This window comes from Sceloporus occidentalis, unplaced genomic scaffold, assembly GCF_023333645.1.
Source record: "Sceloporus occidentalis isolate IW3139 unplaced genomic scaffold, rSceOcc1.0.p SCAF_92, whole genome shotgun sequence".
Lineage (NCBI taxonomy): Eukaryota > Metazoa > Chordata > Lepidosauria > Squamata > Phrynosomatidae > Sceloporus > Sceloporus occidentalis.
In genome coordinates this window covers 3041608-3061453 of record NW_028317072.1, presented here as the reverse complement: position 1 = coordinate 3061453, position 19846 = coordinate 3041608, and the positions used below count along the sequence as shown (strand labels likewise).

General features: G+C 41.8%; 1 protein-coding gene across 5 annotated transcripts in view; it reads right to left on the bottom strand.

The window, feature by feature from the left end:
• Window positions 1–19846, bottom strand: part of LOC149284481 (beta-2 adrenergic receptor-like) — a 93041-nt gene that overhangs the window by 40175 nt on the left and 33020 nt on the right. Inside the window, exon 3 of one of the 5 annotated variants that reach the window (XM_089496697.1) lies at window positions 19414–19459. The exons of the other annotated variants lie outside the window; for them this stretch is intronic. The gene's annotated coding sequence lies outside the window, so the exon portion shown is untranslated. Of the gene's footprint in view, window positions 1–19413; window positions 19460–19846 lie in introns of those variants that run through there. 5 annotated transcript variants of the gene reach the window in all.

The window sequence follows — 19846 nt, the reverse complement described above, 5'->3', positions numbered from 1 at the left end:
ATTTATTGGCGGTGTGTACTGGGCCTAAGTAATCTAGTAAAGAAGACAAGAGTAGGGCCACAGCAAGGCTAGATCACAGATTAGAAAAGTTGTTTGTTTCGACCACAACTCCCATAATGTTCAATCAACTTGGCTACTGGCCTTAATCACTGGGGATTCAGGCTACTATAGTAAAAAAAAGTAACTTTTCAAACCTTTGGGTTCAGCTGAAAGCCTCCCCTGCACATGAAGACCTTCCCCTCCAGTAGCTTTCCAAAGACCGTATAAATCATGTACCTTTTGTTCAGTCTGCAACTGGCTAATTTGTTTGCTTGGTGCTGGTGTGAGAGGGGTCAAATTTTTTAGGGCTGGAGACATAATTGGTCTATTTGTTAAAGCTTTTCTGTTCACCATCTTTCTGTGGAGAGGTGGTTAACAAATGTTTTTAATTACTGATAACACAAATCAGTGCAGGAGTGGAGAGAGAGAGAGAGAAGAAGATTATTGTGGACAGCATTATTCTGTAGATCTCAGTGTTGTTTGGAATCTCCTCTGACAGCAGTCATATAAATCACTTTACTCACTTTACCTCCCTGCCCTGGCCAACCTGCTTTGTCTCCTTCCACCCACCACAACATTACTCCAATTCATTCTCTTATCAACAGGTGATTTTCTCAGAAACCAGTCTGTTGCTGTCTGTCAGTAGTGGGGCCATTTTTTCAGCATGAGATTCAGAAGAATGTCTGGCAAGTATAAGAAGGAATGGTATTTTCTTTTTAACACTAAACACTGACTGTAACACTGACAGACAACAACATGTCTGCACCACGCCCATGGTGAGCATAGACTTGCAAACAACTGGGAGCAGCCTGGGTGATCTGTCATTCAGCTTAACAGGACAAAACAAAATGAATAATAGACCAAACTCTCACCTAAGCCACTGAGAAAACTAGTTGGATAGTTGTGCCTCACCACAGATGATAAGACCTGATACATCTGCTGGCTTAAAAACCTTTTCTACAGGCACATGAAGTTATATTCACCAATCCAGATCCTTCATTTCTCCATCTCCCACCAAACAAAGGGAATCAAGTCTTCTATATAACTGCTTGTTTTCTGGAATAAATAATACATATTAACAAGGATATGAGGAATTAAAAGTGTAAACACTAGCAAGCCATGCCTTAAAGCCATGCCTTAAAGCACTGTCACACAAGATAAACATGAACATGTTGAACTGAGGAACATACATGTTCACTGAAACCTGGGCATTGGTGACATGTGAATGTTCACAGAAAAGTATATACATTTCATACATGCAGTGTACACCATGAGATAATGATGGGTGCAGACTGCATATTCAGAGCCTATGCACATACAGCCAACTGGCCCAATGTCAACTCAGTGAGTATCACAGCTCAAGGGAGTTGAACTTGGATCTCCTAGGTCTCAGTCTAATCCCTTGTGAAGGTCTGAGCAGTGTTAGCTTGTCCAAATACCATAAGTCAAAAGTCATAACTGCAAATGATTAAATGTACTTAAGGGTTGCTTAAGTAGAGATAAGGTATTTTTATTGGAATTTTATGTGCTGTTTTTCTATTTGGTCATGTTTCTAGTTTTCACTTCAAGACAGCAAAGCTCTCACATGCAGGAACTGAGGAGCCCATGAAAAGAGCAACAGAGAATTACATGGTCAGACAGATAACTGTGCAACTTATATGAAGCAACAAAAGATGCCTGAAAAGTTATTCATAGGTGACAGTTTGTATCGGTCAGTGAGGTAAAAACCAGAGACAAGGGAACAGAGAAGAGAAACAGACAAATATGCTTATGACAAGACCGACTTGCTTTATGCAGCAGAAGTGAAGAAATACAAACTCTTTGGCTTCTCCAGTTTTAAAATGGCTGCTCAAAACTAGCCAGTATGTTGCCAGAGCATAAAGCTCACATAAGCCAGGTCCACACAGGCTAGAATGCTATGGGAGCAGCCTGGAATATTCTGGCCCCAAAGCTGCCCCGATGTCCCCCTATTACCTGGGGCACACTGGCAGTGGCATCACTAGTGAGTGTCAGGATGGGCATTGCAATGGGTGACACCCCAGAGGGATAAAGTATTTTTATTGGTCCCAGTGTCATCTGCACTGGTCACTACGGGAACAGAGGGAGGACATTTTATTTAGCCTGTGCGGACAGAGCCATAGACAGTGATGCTTCGCCACAAAGGGGTGTGAGCAGTGGCCAACAGTGGGACACAGAGCACAAAACTTATTACTGGCCCTTGGTGGTTGCACTAATACAAGGACAATAGCTTTGTTATTGTGTTAAACAGGGGAGGGGGAAAAAAGCATGCTATATTTCACACAATCCCAGATACAGAAGATCATTTTCAAATAGCTGTAAAATACAGCACAGATTACTTTGCCCTAAAAAAAACCCAGTGACTTTGAAATAATTAAAGGCAAAGTACATGTGACATTGACTTGCCAGAATGTTTTCCCTGTTTGTTTTCTAAAAACTAAAGCAGCCACAAACAGTTGAAACCTATAGAGGAAAAATACACAAGGAGAGGGGTGGGTGCTTAATTGCCTACTTGCCTTGTCCTTCAGACATTCACTTCAAATAGTCACCTCCCATTGCTGCTCTGGGTTTTATTTATTTAAATTTTATCTTTTACTAAAGTATTTACACACAGTTTGGCCCTGGAATTTGGCAAACAAACCAATACATTGCAGAAAAAACAGAGAATAATTAAACGGACCAAGGCAATTATCAATACAGGTTGAGTCTCTGTCTCTCTCATCAAAATGCTTGGGACCAGGAGTGTTTTGGATTTCAGATTTTGGAATATTTGCATATACTTAATGAACACTTTCATTTATGTTTCATATACACCTATACACATAGCCTGAAGGTAATTGTATTCATAATATTTAAATAATTTTGTGCATGAAACAAAATGTTTGTACATTGAACCATCAGAAAGCTACCCATGATTTTGGATTTTGGAATATTTTTATTTTTTCAATTCAGGATAAGGGAGACTCAGCCTGTAAACTCTGCATTTAAAAATCAGTGAAAGAATATGTCAAGTCAACACCCAAGAGAAAAGGTCAATAAACTCCAGTCTTTAAAAAGGGGAATAAAAATGCTAAAGACAAATCAGTTAGCATAGTAAATGCCAGATTTTTGTGAAGAAAAGATTATTTCTGGCAAGGCCAGATGCAGACTGAAGAAAAAAAAATATCATGAAAGGCGATCACTAAAGCAAATGTTTGTCTGGCTGCCACACAACACAGAAATACAGCCACTCATAAGGATGGATGCATTATTCCAAAGGTCATCATCAGAAATGTGTGCAGGTTGCTCTTGGTGTGTACTATGGATGGGGAGACTGTAAAATCCCCCACTAGAAAACGAAACACCTAAAAACTGCTACAAAATATTTTCTACATTTGGCATCCCAGATGTATTTGAGACAAGCAGTGGCCTACCTCCCTTTTCAAAAAGAAGGATATTGACAGTTTGTAAATTCATGCAGCATTCAAGGCTTGGAAAAGACTTGTGAGAATAATGAATATAAATAATGACATACTGTATCTATAAAAGGAAACATATAGAAATGTTTGGGGTTTTTTTGCTAGGACAAAGAGCACCATCCTTAGCACTGTTTAGTTGTAGATGGCTTCAACATGTCCTAATATTCTTAAAAGTAGCTTTGAAACTTAGGATTTTCTCAAGGGAAAATTAATTGTACTTAACCCAAACTAGCAGTGTTGCATAGTGGTTTGAGTGTTGGACTATGACTCTGGAGCTCAGGTTAAATTCCCAGCTTGGCCATAAAATCCACTGAGTGACCTTGGGCAAGTCACATGCTGTCAGCCTCAGGGGAAGGCAATGGCAAACCTCCCCTGAACAAATCTTGCCAAGAAAACCCCATCATAGAGTCTCCATAAGTTGGAAATGACTTAAAGGCACTCAACAACAACAACAACATCAAACATAAATATTCACAAAAGAAATAATAAAAATAAGATCCTCAAAAGTGAAAGGGAAAAAACTGGAAACAACTCATTTGTAGTACTGCAACGTACACCTCTTGTAAGGTAAACAGTAAACACCATCACATCTATAGTAATTCTGAACAGAAACATTCACATCCTGGTCTCAAGAGGTCATATCCTTCAACTGTCATGGTTTGGCAGGAACCACTCAGATTAATCATCTGTTCTCCTGCTTTTTCAGCTGCTTTTAAAATACCCCAGTTTCAGTCTCATCTTCCAATTTTCCCCCTTGGTCCTCATCATTGGCCCCATACAGACAGGCCAAAATAAAGCTGCTTCGGGTCACTTTGGAGGTATGCTGTTTAAATGATGTGTGCGTCCTAAGAGTCCGGAATCCATGCTAAAGCCATGCTCCAGTCCTAAAGACTGGAGCGCAGCTTTGGTGCAACTTCTGGCCTCTTAGGACGCATGCATCATTTAAACAGCATACCTCCAAAGTGACCCGAAGCAGCTTTATTTTGGCCTGTCTGTATGGGGCTTTACTTATGCAAAATAAGTCCAAATGTGCTAAAGTAGTTTGCCTTCAATTAACTCAGCAAATGGAAAAGAAGAGGTGGCAGAATGTAGACTAAGGCAAAAGCAAATGGCTACAGCCTCCCCTCAGGGACGTAGCCAGGATTTTAGGAAGGGGGGGGGTCCAGACTAAGTGCCACCATTATATTGGGGCTTGGGTGCGGCAGCGCAGCCACATGTACCATTCATTTTTCTAATGGAAGGGGGGGGGGTCTGGACCCCAAGGACCCCCCCATTGGCTACATCCCTGCTCCCATTACTTGGATGCAAGTCCCAGTTTTCAACTGTGAAATGTTGGAAGATATGGGAAACTCTCCTTCACCACCAGTAAAGCACATTCTTCTTGCTTGCTCTTCCTTCCCTGAAAATAAATCTGGCTGAAGCAATTGTCCCAGCTAAACATCTGGAAGACTTAGGCCCTTTTCAGGTAGTTGTCTGAAGGCATGGAAGACTAATGGACACCCAAACAGTGGCTTGCCACTATAGGCTTGGGTGTAATATTTGAGACCGCCCATGAACTGAGAACAGGATTATAATAAAAGGAGAAACCTTATGGGCCCAACCTGCCAACAGGGGACAGACCTAAGCTATTTAAGCTGTCTTTTCCCCCTCATCAGCCTCTTTTGCGAGATTGCATCCCGCCCTCCCACCCTCAGGCCAGTATGGAGATGTTTGGTCGCTTCGGGGCCAGGTAGGAATTTTCTCCCCTTTTCCTGGGGTTTTTTGGCTACCTCATACTGTTTCTAGGGATGGGTAATTCAGGATGTTAAATAGGATTCTCCTGGCCTAAATGGGGGTGGGGAAACAATTGATGTGCACCCAGGCACCCCATTGAAGTGAAAGGTCTTGATCAGGGCAACCTTTACATGTCAAGGGCCATGGAGGCTGCTCATGAAACAGCCTTTGTGGAAGATATGGGGGTTTTGCCCTCTCTTACAAACTCAAGGGAGTTTGGGAGAGCATGCCTCATATCTACCTCCCTATGACTGGCTGAGGATACAATCCAAGGATTCGGTTGCCCTTAGAGTCTGGTGTCTTTGCCCTATGGGAAGGCTGAAGAGGTAGTCTAGGTAAAGACACCTGGCTTCAGCTGAACCCACATCAGGATTTCACCCTCAGTTGAAGTCTCGAAAGTTTACAGTTATCAGTTGTGGTTTAAATATGTTTTAGGTCTAATAAAGGCCCATTTATTTGTATCCAGTTTACATGTCTGGCCTCTTTATTTCATGGTGGGGGATCAAATGGTTGGTGGGGACTTGGGCATGCATGTAAATCTGCCTTCAAATATTCCCACACATTCTGAAACATGCTTCCACAAGAGGTTATGTAACTATCATCCCAGGAATTCTGTAAACACATTCAGTGACTCACTGGAGATCTGGAGAGAGTGAGCTCAGTTCTCTTTTCCCAATTGCAGAATTACAGTCAGAACATGTGCCTCCTCTCTCCAGCCATGAAATGGTCATGGCAGTACCCCCCCCCCCCCCCGGCAAGGCTTGAAGATTGCCTTTGACAAAGTGTGCGTGTTTGATTGTTACATAAGGAGCTAGTGAATACCTCCTTGTGCAACATCTAGAAAAAGGCATATGTGTATGAAACCTCAAATTATGCATTCACATGTCACCAATAGGATTCCAACTACTATTTTACATCGCTCAAAATACATGGAAATATAATATTGTATAATATTGTATTTTTCATTGGCTATCAATGATATGAGAGGAAAAAAGTATGTAGTAAGAAAACAACCCAGCCCTTGTATCTCCTTTGCCTGAGGCCAGGTGACTAAATTTTTTTTAAGTGAAATGATGCCATGGCTAAGCCTTTTGTTTTTCCAGTTCAAGCCCTGCCCACTGCCTAGTTCTGCTGTTCTTTTTGTGATCCACACCTACAAGCTCTCTTTGCTAGCTACAAGACATAGGTCACTCTTCTACCTTGTTACCAAATTGGGAAGAAGAGGACAGCCAATGAAGGTTCTTTATTTTCATGATTCCATGCTTATATTGAAAACAGTGATAATATCTTAGAATAACAGTAAAGTACTAGGTGTTCTAAGAAAAAAAATGTGGGGACAAACCATTAATTTACCATAATTCAGAATGGTTTGGGCTCCCTTTCACTTTTAGATGGAGAAAAACATATTTGGGTCATACTGGGTCAGGCAGCTGAGAAATGGGAATAATGCTTACTTGTAACTGAGTCACACAGGTATCTATGAACATGAGAGACTGGCAAAACAAGACACACCATTGCCAAGTTTGTTTCTGTGAGATCACTGTTTTTACTAACAACTGCCAGGCAAAGCTATCCAGTATAATTCTGCAAGAAAAAATGCAGACTTCAGCATTTATCACATGAATGAGTGTGAAATGAAGCCTGAGGCAGAAAAACTAAAAAAGGGGGTCTATCTAGAGGAGAGTCAGCGATGAACAAGGCTGTCCTTCATAAACATTCCCGGAATGAAGTCAAGAGAGAATCCAGCTTGTCTTTACTCCCAGCCAGTGGTGGCTCTTGGAAAATTAACTTATCACTCAGGCATGTCACAGTCCTGGAGGGCAAGGAAAGAAGGCATTGAGAGGACTGGATGGCAATAAACCAGCTCGGAGCAACTGGTCTGAAATCTTATGATGATTGTCAGTATGTACCAGATGGCTGAAAAGATACCCACATGAGTGAAGCATGCAACGAATCCTGGAGAATGCAGGTAAAATTTGAAACTCGAGTGCTTCATACAAGCTGTATTAAGGAGTAGAAATAAGGAAACTCTCTCTTTTTCTCTGTCTTTCATACAAAGACCAAGAAGTTTTACTGCTTGAAATGAAGAACAAGATAGCATCCCCACCATGCACAAAGGCTGATGGGCTGAAAGATTAACCTTTCTTCAATACCGCTGATTGGATGGTATCTTCCACCATATCTTGAGACATGAGGCTATCTTATAGCATACTGGCCTGGCCATTTGGTGTACTCTTCTCCAATAACTTGTTAATACCTCCCAGGATCTGAGACAAACATTTCACTCTGCCTAATGAAATGGCTAGCCTAAACATGCCTACATCATGATTAAGCACTTCTATAAAGAATCAACCTATTAGTGACTATATATCAGGAATGGTTAAAGTTCATAATTAGTACCCCAAATCTTCCAGAAATGCAAAAAAAAAAAAGTCTATCTGTTCATAACTAAGAAGCTTATTCTTCTGCAGTACCTACTATTTACTCTTAGTTGAGAAATGGTAGTAGGTTCCGTGGATGACAGTTTTGATTTACTATCTTAGGCTTTACTATTATTCTTAAAACAATTAATTCTAGATGAGAATCCTTGATTATCATAGAATCATAGAATCGTAGAGTTGGAAGAGACCACTAGGGCCATCCAGTCCAACCCCCTGCCATGCAGGAAATCCAAATCAAAGCATCCCTGACAGATGGCCATCCAGCCTCTGTTTAAAGACCTCCAAGGAAGGAGACTCTATCACCCTCCGAGGGAGTGCATTCCACTGTCGAACAGCCCTTACTGTCAGGAAGTTCCTCCTAATGTTCAGGTGGAATCTCTTTTCCTGTAGCTTGCATCCATTGTTCCGGGTTCTGTTCTCTGGAGCAGAAGAAAACAAGCTTGTTCCCTCCTCTATGACATCCCTTCAAATATTTAAACAGGGCTATCATATCACCTCTTAACCTTCTTTTCTCCAGGCTAAACATCCCCAGCTCCCTAAGTCGTTCCTCATAGGGCATGGTTTCCAGACCCTTCACCATTTTTGTCGCCCTCCTTTGGACACGCTCCAGTTTCTCAATGTCCTTTCTGAATTGTGGCGCCCAGAACTGGACACAATATTCTAGGTGGGGCCTGACCAAAGCAGAATACTGTGGCACTATTTCTTCTCTTGATCTAGACACTATACTTTTATTGATGCAGCCTAAAATAGCATTGGCCTTTTTAGCTGCCGCATCACACTGTTCACTCATGTTCAACTTGTGGTCTACTTGGACTCCTAGATCCCTTTCACACGTAGTTTCATTCAGCCATATATCACCCATCCTATATTTGTGCATTTTATTTTTCCGCCCTAAGTGCAATACCTTACATTTCTCCGTGTTGAATTTCATTTTGTTAGCTGTGGCCCAGCTTTCTAGTCTAGTCAGGTCATTTTGAATCTTGGTCCTGTCCTCTGGGGTATTAGCTATTCCTCCTAATTTAGTGTCATCTACAAATTTGATAAGTATGCTCCCAATTCTGTCATCCAGGTCATTGATAAAGATGTTGAATAACACTGGGCCCAGGACAGAGCCCTGTGGAACCCCACTGGTCACTTCTCTCCAGGATGAAAAGGAGCCATTGTTGAGCACCCTTTGGGTTCGGCCAGTAACCAGTTACAAATCCATGTAACAGTTGCCTTCTCTAGCCCACATTTTACAAGCTTGTATGCAAGAATGTCATGGGAAACCTTGTCAAAGGCCTTACTGAAATCAAGATATACTATATCCACAGCATTCCCTTCATCTACCAAGCTGGTAATTTTATCAAAGAAAGAGATTAGATTTGTCTGGCATGACTTGTTTCTCTGAAACCCATGTTGAGTTTTTGTGATTATGGAATTGCCATCTAGATGTTCACAGACTCTTTGTTTAATTATCTGCTCTAGAATCTTTCCTGGGATTGATGTCAGACTAACTGGATGATAATTGTTAGGATCCTCTTTTTTTCCCTTTTTGAAGATGGGGACAACGTTTGCCCTCCTCCAGTCTGCTGGCACTTCTCCTGTTCTCCAGGAGTTCTCAAAGATTATTGCCAATGGCTCTGATATTACATTTTCCAGCACTTTTAATACCCTTGGATGTAGTTCATCTGGTGCTGGAGACTTATATTTGTTTAGGTTAAACAGGTATTCCTGTACTATCTCTTTGCTTATTCTGTGCTGAAATTCCTCTTTTCTGTCCTCTGCTCCATTATCCTCAGGTTGAGTTCCCTTTGCCTTTTGTGAGAAGACTGAGGCAAAGAAGGTGTTGAGTAATTCTGCCTTTTCTCTTTCCTCTGTTAGCATTTTGCCATCTTCTCCATGCAGTGGCCCTACCATTTCTTTCTTCTTCCTTTTGCTGTGGACATATCCAAAAAAGCCCTTTTTGTTGTTCTTAACCTCTCTTGCAAGCCTGAGTTCATTCTGTGCTTTGACTTTTCTGACTTTACCCCTACACAGGCTCACTATTTGTTTGAATTCCTCTTTGGTGATTTCCCTATTTTTCCATTTCTTATACATGTCCCTTTTTAATCTTAGCTCAGTTGAAAGTTCTTTAGTCATCCATCCTGGTTTCTTGAGACATTTCTCATTTTTCTTCCTCATTGGAACTGTTTGAAATTGTGCCTTCAGAATCTCCCTTTTAAGAAACTCCCATCCATCTTGAGCTCCCTTCTCTTTTAGTATTGTTCACCATGGGATCACACCCAGCATTTCTTTAAGTTTACTAAAAGGATTAAGGAGAAGCTGAAGCCCATGTGGGTCAGAATCCAGAAGGAGAATGGTGCACGTGCAACACTCACATGCAACAGTTGCACTTTGTGCAGAATCACACATGAAGGAGGAGGTGGCAGTGGCAGCAACAGTGGGAAAAGAAGGCTGCTGGTACTGAGCTACCCCCCCCCCCACACACACACCATAGATGGCTTTCAGGGAGAGCCCTTCAGAGCCATGTTACTTCAGAAGGGTTGGCTTGGATTGTTGCCTGTGCCATGGGGCACAGAACAGACCAACATGAAGAGGTTTTACGTGACTACAAGGGCCCTACCAGAAGCCATGGGTTGGTGAAAATGGTGACTTGGACTTGACCTGCCAACCTTCTGTTGTTGTGGGTATCACTGACTTCTTACTCTTTCTTCCTTATGGCTGTGCCTGCAGCCTCATCTTGCCATCATCAACAGTCTAACTAAACCAGCAGAACCAATAGGATCTTAGCTATAATAATTTGCAACAACTGTTATTGACGTTTACTGCACCCGTCCCCCCCTCCCCCCCCCCCCATTATGGGCACAGGAAGGGGATGCTTGTGGTTTGCCAGTCATCTACCCTTCTGAAACTTTCTGGAATCACTAATGATGTGCAAATAAAGTTATGAATACAACCACTTTATAGATCTATAGTCAAGAGATGGTACAATACAAAAGCATAAATTAGACTACCATCTTAGTAATGCTATTAACAGGTGTCTGCTGACCTTCACTGAACTGATAATTTAGTGTAGAACCGAGGAATAATTTAAATAAATAATATATTTAATAGCTAATCAAATTCAAACCTTTACTGAAGTGGATGAAAAATTTACCACTGGGATTTTTTGGGTGTGTGTGTGTAAATATTTGGAGAGGCTTTTTAGGTGCTGTATTCCACAGTGCTTCCTACAATGCTGTATCCCACTGTAGGAATTCTGGGAGCTGTAATCCAAAAAAGTAAAAATTTCAAACCCTGGGAGAATGGTTGTATGTAGATCAGTCAAAAAGGTTCTAATTTTTTCTCTGACCATCTGACCATGAAGTTTATCACACCCATTTTCCCCCTGTTATGGGCACGGGAAGGGGATGCTTGTGTGCATGTGTGACCAAGAAAAAACGGTTTTTATCGCACACCAAAGTGTCCTACAAAAGGCCCCATTCCGGTGCCCAGCACCAAGCTGTCCCCGTTCAGTGCTGAGGAGCGCCAGTGCTGAGGAGCGCCAGAGATCTACATACAACCACTCTCCCAGCATTTGAAATTTTTACTTTTTTGGATTACAGCATCCAGACTGATGTAGGAAGCAGTAGCACCACTCCATGTGTCTGGAAAAGACTATTATACAACTCAGGAAAATGTCTGCATAAAGATGTTTCTGAGGACTCCTTATTCAAAGCAATAAGAAATTCAAACACTTATACAACTGACTATTCAAACTGAGTGCTGTGCAACTCAGCTTAGACCACTCTAAAACATCATCAAATAACTATCACCAGTTCTGGAGAATAACACAGCCCTCTCATAAGCTCTGGGACTGGGAGGCAGGTCTTTATTGGCCTAGAGATAACCTCAAAATCTTAAACAACTAAATGCATACAACAAGATACATAACATGGATGACAATACAAGGATCAGACACTGTCACACACCCAGATGCCAACTCTGTCCCCACATCTACTCTGAGAGAAATATTACAAGGATCAATAGCATCACTTACAATATTGGAGGTACCCTTACTTGCTCTTCCTCCAGCGTGATATAAATGCCATCCTATGCCAGCAATAGTCCTCTACATTTTACATTGAACAAATAGGACAGACTTTACACAAGAAAATTAATGGACACAATATGTCATTAGAAATGGCAATACCCAAAAAGCAGTTGCAGAACATTTCAACCTTCCTGGACACGCAGTAAGGAATTTACGGGATGGAGTCCCTGTAAAAAGAAATTGCAAAGGAAGACTAGAAAGAGAAACTGCAGGACTGAATTATATTCACAAATTCCAGTTCATTAGCAGAGGTATGATCGAAGACAATATCAATCAATGTTTATTGATTAGCCCTTAGGCCATATCAAAATAACACAAAAACAGATAAAACACACTATAAAAATTCTATAGAAATTCTATAGAAATTGGAAAAAGCTAAATATAATAAATCTAAAATATGAATAAAATACTGTATAGATACCATGTGAATGACATACAACTTAAGTACAAAACCCATAAATGAAACAAAATTATAAAACTTGATTATAAAAATCTATATAAAAGATTCAAAATACAAAAATGGGTAAAAGAGAGAGAGGGGGGAAATACGTCTTTAAAATGATAGTACATAAAACAAAAGATTGAACATCAGTCACACATCAAAATTCCTCATCACTTCTACAGTTGACCCCAATTGTCCCCACATATTTAGCTCTCAATGGTATTGCTTTACATAGAAACCAAGCTGTGGTAATAGATATTTTTGAATCTTGACCATTCATGAAGTAAGAAGTTCTAACATGGGTATCCCAGAACACTGATCGTTTGATATAGGGACCAAGATACTGGTCTCTTTCCTGTTGGTGCAAATTACACTTGAATAGAATATGAGCTAAATCTTCAATCACTTGGTCTCCACAAATACAAGTTCACTCATCGTAAGGAATACCATTAAATCTACCATATCTTACCATTGTGTCAAGCTGATCAAATCTGGCTCGAGTAAATGCCTCTCTCAGGTATTTTGGCGTTTGTATTTTTAGGATCAAAGACAATAGCTTTGTGGTACACTTCTTTTTATTAAGAGTCCTCACTACTACACATATAATGAAAGGAATCATCTCAGTGAAAGTTTTGAACCCTGGTAAACTGACTTTTGGTAAGCATATTTATTGCTTTCACACCAACTGACCACTGTAAACATCTGAAATACCTGTATCACCTTACCCAGCTCTTTGAAAATTAAGGGCAAGAGTCATGGCTTGCATCTTTCTGGATCATATTACATTCTATCTCACTCCCTCACCTGTATAAACATGCTTTAAACCTGAGACGTGAATACAATTCAGTACTACATCTGAAGAAGTAGGTTCATATCTGCATAAGCTTGTGCAGAAAGAAAATCCAGTTAGTCTTAAAGGTGCTGACACATTTTTCTCCTTCCTTCCTTCTTTTTATGCTGCAAGAGACTAACACAGCTCTTCTTTAAAAATATAACTGACCAGTTACACAAGTATAAAGCTCCAACAGGATTCAGGGCCAAGGTCCAACCACATCACCCTATGACACCATAAGATGTCATATTTAGGCTTCAGGTTTTGGTCCTGAAACCTCAGGGCCAGGGACAGCCCTGACCTTGCTACCCTGTTTTGAACATATCTGAACTCATCTGATTTCAGAAACTAAGCAGGGTTGGTCCTGATTAGTACATGGATGGGAGACCACCTGGGTACTCTAGGGATCTCTAGGCAAAACTAGGAAAGAACCCTGGCTGGCACTTGGAGTTGCCATTCAGAGTTAGCCACAGTGGATTACATGGACCTGAAGCAGTAGAAGTGATCTTCCTATGGTGCAGTACAAAGCACCAAAAAGAGGCACCAGGGAGGCGCCTCTCCTTGCTCTGCAGCAGTGCTGCAGCAACCAATTTGTGGGATGCTGCTGCGCAGCAAGAAAGGAGCGTGCGAAAGTGGCTCCTTTTTGCGGTGCAATTGTGCTGCCGCAAACCACCAGAGACGGTGCGATGGCATTGCAGCTACGCAGCACTGTTTGGACACATGCCACCCCGAGGCAACCCTAGCATGTCGCCATGATGCCGCAAAGAGTCAGTATGTACCAGGCCTATGTTCCTATCTTCTTGTGTTTACAGTAGCTTCACTCTCAGCTGACACTGTGAAAATACTAGAATTAACGTCAGTGTGAAGGAAAGATATATGTACTCAAACATTTGGCCAGAGATTGCTGACACACAGGTTTCTCCATGAGCATTCCAAAATTTACAGTTATAGCACTGTGATTCCACTTAACTGCCATGGCAGCATCCTATGGCATTCTGGGATCTGCAGTTCAGGAAACAATATTTAAAATTCTCAGCTGGAGAACAATAGTGCCTCACCAAACAACACCCTCAGGATTTCATAGGATGCAAGCATGGTAGTTAAAGTGGAATCATAGTGCCTAAACTGTGAAGAGTGAAAGAGCCAATAGTCCCTTGCTCCACATCCACTGTGTATTTGGAGGCATCAATCTCCTAGTCAGATAAAGAGTGACAGTCACAGTAGATCAATGTGTTCATGCTGTTGCATGAAGCACAAAGCACCTTAGAGTGGTTCTCATTTATTTCATCCATGATGCTATAATGCTTATTAACTGCTCCCTCGTCAATATTTTGTCTCCATCTCCTTTGTCAGGGCCGTGATTTGTGAAGCATACAAGATCTGTAACTGCCTCTCCCAATACCTTTTTCCTTTCCCTAAAAATCTACCACCAGCAGCAATGTGATGGGAGTTCTTCATGATCTCCTCATGCCAATTTCCCATTGCAAATAGTGTGCTCCCTCCCTGGACTGCTATTTACAGCAGAGGTGAAAACATATACACTGTATGTACTCATCTATAAGTCTAGAAATTTAGGGTAGACACTACTGATTTTTGCTGCTGTATGTCTTCAAGTTGTTTCTGACTTATAGGCCTGTTACAGACAGCCAAAATAAAGCTGCTTCGAGTCACAGTGGAGGTATGGTGTTTTAATTATGCATGTGTCCTAAGAGTCCAGAAGTTGCACCAAAGCCACGCTCCAGCCCTAAGGACTGGAGCATGGCTTTGGTGTGGCTTCTGGACTCTTAGGACTCATGCATCATTGAAACACCATGCCTCCACTGTGACTCGAAGCAGCTTTATTTTGGCTGTCTGTAACAGGCCATAGAGAACTTAAGACAAACCTATCATAAGGTTTTCTTACCAAGATTTGTTCAGAGAAGGTTCTGTGAAGACCATGTTGCACCCTGGCCTGGAAAATGACATGGATGTGGCCACTAGGTGGAACTGGAGCAGAGGTTACTACAGTTCAAGTGGCAGGTGCATGAGTCACCATTTGGTGAGCTGTGCATCATAGGAAGTCTGATGCAACATGCACAGTAGTTGAAGCCATCCAGAGGTGCATCATGGGTAGTATTCTGATGCAACAGGTACAGGGTATGAAACCAGCCAGGTTTCATTGGTGGCATAGCTGTCACATGACCTCCAGGAAGACCATCTATATAAGGAAGGGGTACTATCTCCTTTGTTGGGGTTGTTGTGGTCGGTGGTTGGCAAAGCACTTTGTTGGTCTGTATAGTTGTGAGTATTCAAGTCTGGTACTCACTGTAATCTTTGTATATAGCTCTGCAACAAAGATTAAAAGCCCTCATATTGAGTGAAGTCTCACTGTCCGGAGATTCATTTCTTCAAGCTGGGAGCTCAAGGCTGCAGCCTTTGTGTGGGAGGAATTTTTCTGTGCAGCTCAGACTCTTCACAAAGACCTTCTTCTAGACATTCCTGCCTATGCGCATCAACTCTGCAGGTGTGCACGCAAGACACAGCTCGTCTCTACATCCCAACAGGATCACCATTGCCTTCCCCTGAGGCTGAGAGCAGTGGGTTTCCTGGCCGAGTGGGAAATTGAACTCTGATCTGCAGAGTCTTAGTCCAACTCTCAAACCACTACACCATGCAGGACCTCCTGTATGTTCTTCCCTTAGCCACTAATAACATCTTTCAGATTATATTTTTGGGGAACAGAAAACATGTTTCCAATGCAAAATGCAGCATTTTTGCACAGGGTACACTGATTTCTGCACACAATATTGCTTTTTGCAATTGACAACATTTGCATGCAAGATTTACATGCAAGATGTAATGCATTTGCAAAGTCTACATGAATTTACAAGTGCTTTCCCCTTTAAAAACCCAACACGTTTTCTTTGCAGAAAAACTTCATTTTGGGGTGTGCATGTGCAAATGATTTTTCCCCAATGAAGTTCCAAAGTGTGAAGAATCTTGAGACTGTTCTAAGTTTTCTCAGCCATATGTCTTAAACGTTAAAAATTAAATGTCTGTATACTTTTTCCCCATCAAGTAGCTGAATTTAATATTCTATGTCCCAGTTGCAGAGTCCTATGTGGACTTACCCTTCTGTACATTGGGTTAGTTAAGTACATTCTAGTACCGGCTTGGGATGTTGTTTTAAAGTGTTTTATACAGTTTATCTTTTAAAAATGTATTTTATTCTTTCAATAGCTATCTATTTTAACATTGTAATAATTTAATTCCTTTTTAATGCACCCCTTTTCTATGTCTTTAATTGTATTCCTTTTTAATATTGTGAAGCCACTCTGAGTCCCAGTTCTGGGAAAAGAGCAGGATACAAATAAATAGAAGAAGAAGAAGAAGAAGAAGAAGAAGAAGAAGAAGAAGAAGAAGAAGAAGAAGAAGCAGCAGCAGCAGCAGCAGCAACAGCAGCAGCAGCAACTAATCCTATGTTAATGTTATTTTTCATTTTTAAGCATTTTATTTCTACAGTCTCTCTGCTTGATTCTTCAATAAATGCACTCGTTTAGAATCTGGAGTTGATTTTCATTCTCTTGCCCAGCCTTCAAGTTGGCTTCACTTATGTGCTGTACTGCTGGGAGAACACACTGACCTGGAGTTTAAAGGAAGCTCTGGAGAAGGAGCTTGGCATTCTCCATATATAAAAGACATAAGCCTGGATTCCAGTGTATCCAGATGAGAAGCTATTAAATATAAAATAAGGCCTATCATTAATAGTATGTGGGTGGTGGCAACCGCCCTTGGAGGAATATAGAGCAAAGGTATCTTGCAGTCTTTCCTGCTTCACAATATTGGTGGTGAAGTCATGCCATTTATCTGGTAACCCCACCCAGCCCCTGATCAGCTGGAACTGACTGGAAAAAGGTATAACCCTGAACTTAACCCTAAACTTAAAAAGTTATTTTTTTAGGACTGCAGCTCAACAATTCCACTGCCTGTGCTGTTGGTGGAAGTTATGGGTTGTAGCCCCAAACAGTAACATTTCCAAACGTTGAACCAGCCTGGTCTTGGGTGCTTTCATCAAATCAGATCTGGAGGTCCTTTAAGACTTTGCCTCATGTTCATTTGTTTGTCAAGGACAGAGAGTTTTTCATGAGTAAACTGACATATTCAGAAATCCTACTGCCAAATGCTGCTTATGATAGAGCTGCTTGTGAAGAACAGGATGAAGAAGGAGTAGAGAAATGAAAGACAAATATTTAAGGACAGAATGGTACAGTTTAACATACTTATCTGTCAGGAACAAAGATCTTTCTCCTGAAGAGAAGCAGTTATGATAAGGGGGAAAGGGGGGGAGAGAAGAAAGGCTTCAAGGAGTTCAGCCAAACAAGACTGGGCCTACCATTTAGTGGAGTGATAAGGCTAGGGTTGCTATACCCCAATTTAGCAAGGTTTTACGTGGATTGATTCTAGGTAGGTCAAGTGTCCATTTGGACCACAAGCTGGCCTGCATTCAAAGCTTTCATTTTAAAAAGTAAAGCCCGGTACAGATGGGCACAAAGTGCCAGCCTGTGGGCAGAGTCATGGTGGAGCATCCGCACGCTGGATGTCATGACTCTGTCCCACTTGCACCATGATGCAGTGCACCATTCTAAACAGTGCGCTGCATCACTGTGCAGCCCTGGCACTGCATCTAGATGATGCAGCACCAAAAGGGCATCACAAAGTCGCGCCACTGTGGCTGTGATGCCCTTTAGAGGGTGCAAAAAAGGAGCTGCATTTTGCATCTCCTTTTTGCACCCTCTGGAGGCCGTCTCAGGCCCACGGCATGCAGAGACCACGGCCCCAATCCAGCCAGTAAAGAGGCAGCAGCCGCCCCTTAGGGGCTGTTTGTACAGTCCCTAAGTCCTTATCGATGCTGAGATATGCAATACAAAATGCCGAAACTTCTGTGAAATTTTCTGCAAGGAACAAGTCTGCCCTTCAGACAGAAAGGAAGGGAGAATAAGCTGCACAGAGGGATGCATTGAGAGGGCATGAGGTGAGGTGAGAAAGTGAATAGGAGGGAGGTGAGAGTGGGGGATATTGGTGGCAGATAGCAAGAAGAAAGGGGATGGCAGGTTGCAAGGGTGCAACATGGAGGGGGAAGTAGGAGGTAAGGGAAAGTGAGTGGTGCCAGTGGCAGAAGCAAGTGACGGGCATAATTCAAGAACATGAGATAGAGAGGGAGTAGGAGGGAAAGGCAAGTGAGGAGTGTGAGCCATTATACAGAAAAAGCAAGGGAGCGGATGTAATCCAGGCTATCTGAGAGGTAATGGTGGCCATGAGAAGAGAGGAGAGAGGAGAAGGAGAGAAGTATCTGGGCAGCCACTTTGAGTGTGAGTGTTTGAATTTTTTTTAAACTAGGGAGTCTGCTTGTTGCTGAGGGGGTGGAGCTTCTGTGAGTCACTAGGGAGCAAGAGGATTCCCTGGACAGAACGGAACAAACGGTCTTGGATGGGAACCACACAGAGGAAGTTGCTGGGGAGGAGGAGGTCACTTCACATACACAGGAGGCAGACAGATGGAGGAATGTCACACAGAGAAGTATGGTGGGATCATTAGGTGGAACTGGCCATGTTCTCCTGGTGTTTGTTATACAGTGGAAAGGAGAAGCCAGACATAGTCAGACATGCATTCTAGACTTTAGGAGAGCGGATTTCAGTAAACTTAGAGAAGTACTGAGGGTGATCCTGTGGTCAGAAATACTAAAAGAGAAGGGAGTTCAAGATGGATGGGATAATATATATAAGAAATAGAAAAATGGGGAAATCACCAAAAAGGAATTCAAAGAAATAGCGAGCACGTGTAGGGGTAAAGTCAGAAAAGGTAAAGCGCAGAATTAATTCAGGCCTGCTAGAGAGGTTAAGAACAATAAAATGAGCTTTTTTGGGATATGTCCGCAGCATATGTCCCTCCCTCCATGATAACTGTCATCCTTTGGCCTGTGAAGGAGTAAACAGGCAGGCCCAGCTCCACCAGGGCTAGCCTGAAGAAGAAGAGTCCTCCCTCCAGTCCATCTGCTTTGGTCCAGGCCTCTGAGGGAGAGAATAACCACTGGACATCATCCCCTTTCCCAACACCATTCCCTTCTCCTTTTGTGTCGTGTCTTTTAGAATGTAAACCTGAGGGCAGGGAACGGTCTAATTAAATATAATAATTGTAAGCCGCTCTGATAGCCTTTAGGGCTGAAGGATGGGGTATAAATACCATAAATAAATAATAAATAAATAAAATAAAAGGAAGAATAAGGAAATGGTAGGGCCACTTGCATGGAGAAGATGACAAAATGCTAACGGGACAGAGAAAAGGAAGAATTACTCAACACCTTCTTTGCCTCAGTCTTCTCAGAAAAGGAAAAGAGTGTTCAACCTGAGGATAATGGAGAAGAAGACAAATTAGGGGAATTCAGCACAGAATAGTTAAAGAGTTAGCACAGGGATACCTTGTTAATCTAAATGAATATAAGTCTCCAGGATCAGATAAACTACAACCAGGAGTATTAAAAGAACTGGCTAATGTAATATCAGAGCCATTGGCAATAATCTTTGAGAACTCCTGGAGAACAGGAGAAGTGCCAGCAGACTGGAGGAGAGCAAACGTTGTCACCATCTTCAAAAAGGGAAAAAAAGAGGATCCTAACAATTATCATCCAGTTAGTCTGACATCTATACCAGTAAAGATTCTAGAGCAGATCATTAAACAGAGAGTCTGTGAATATCTAGAAGGCAATTCCATAATTACAAAATGTCAACATGG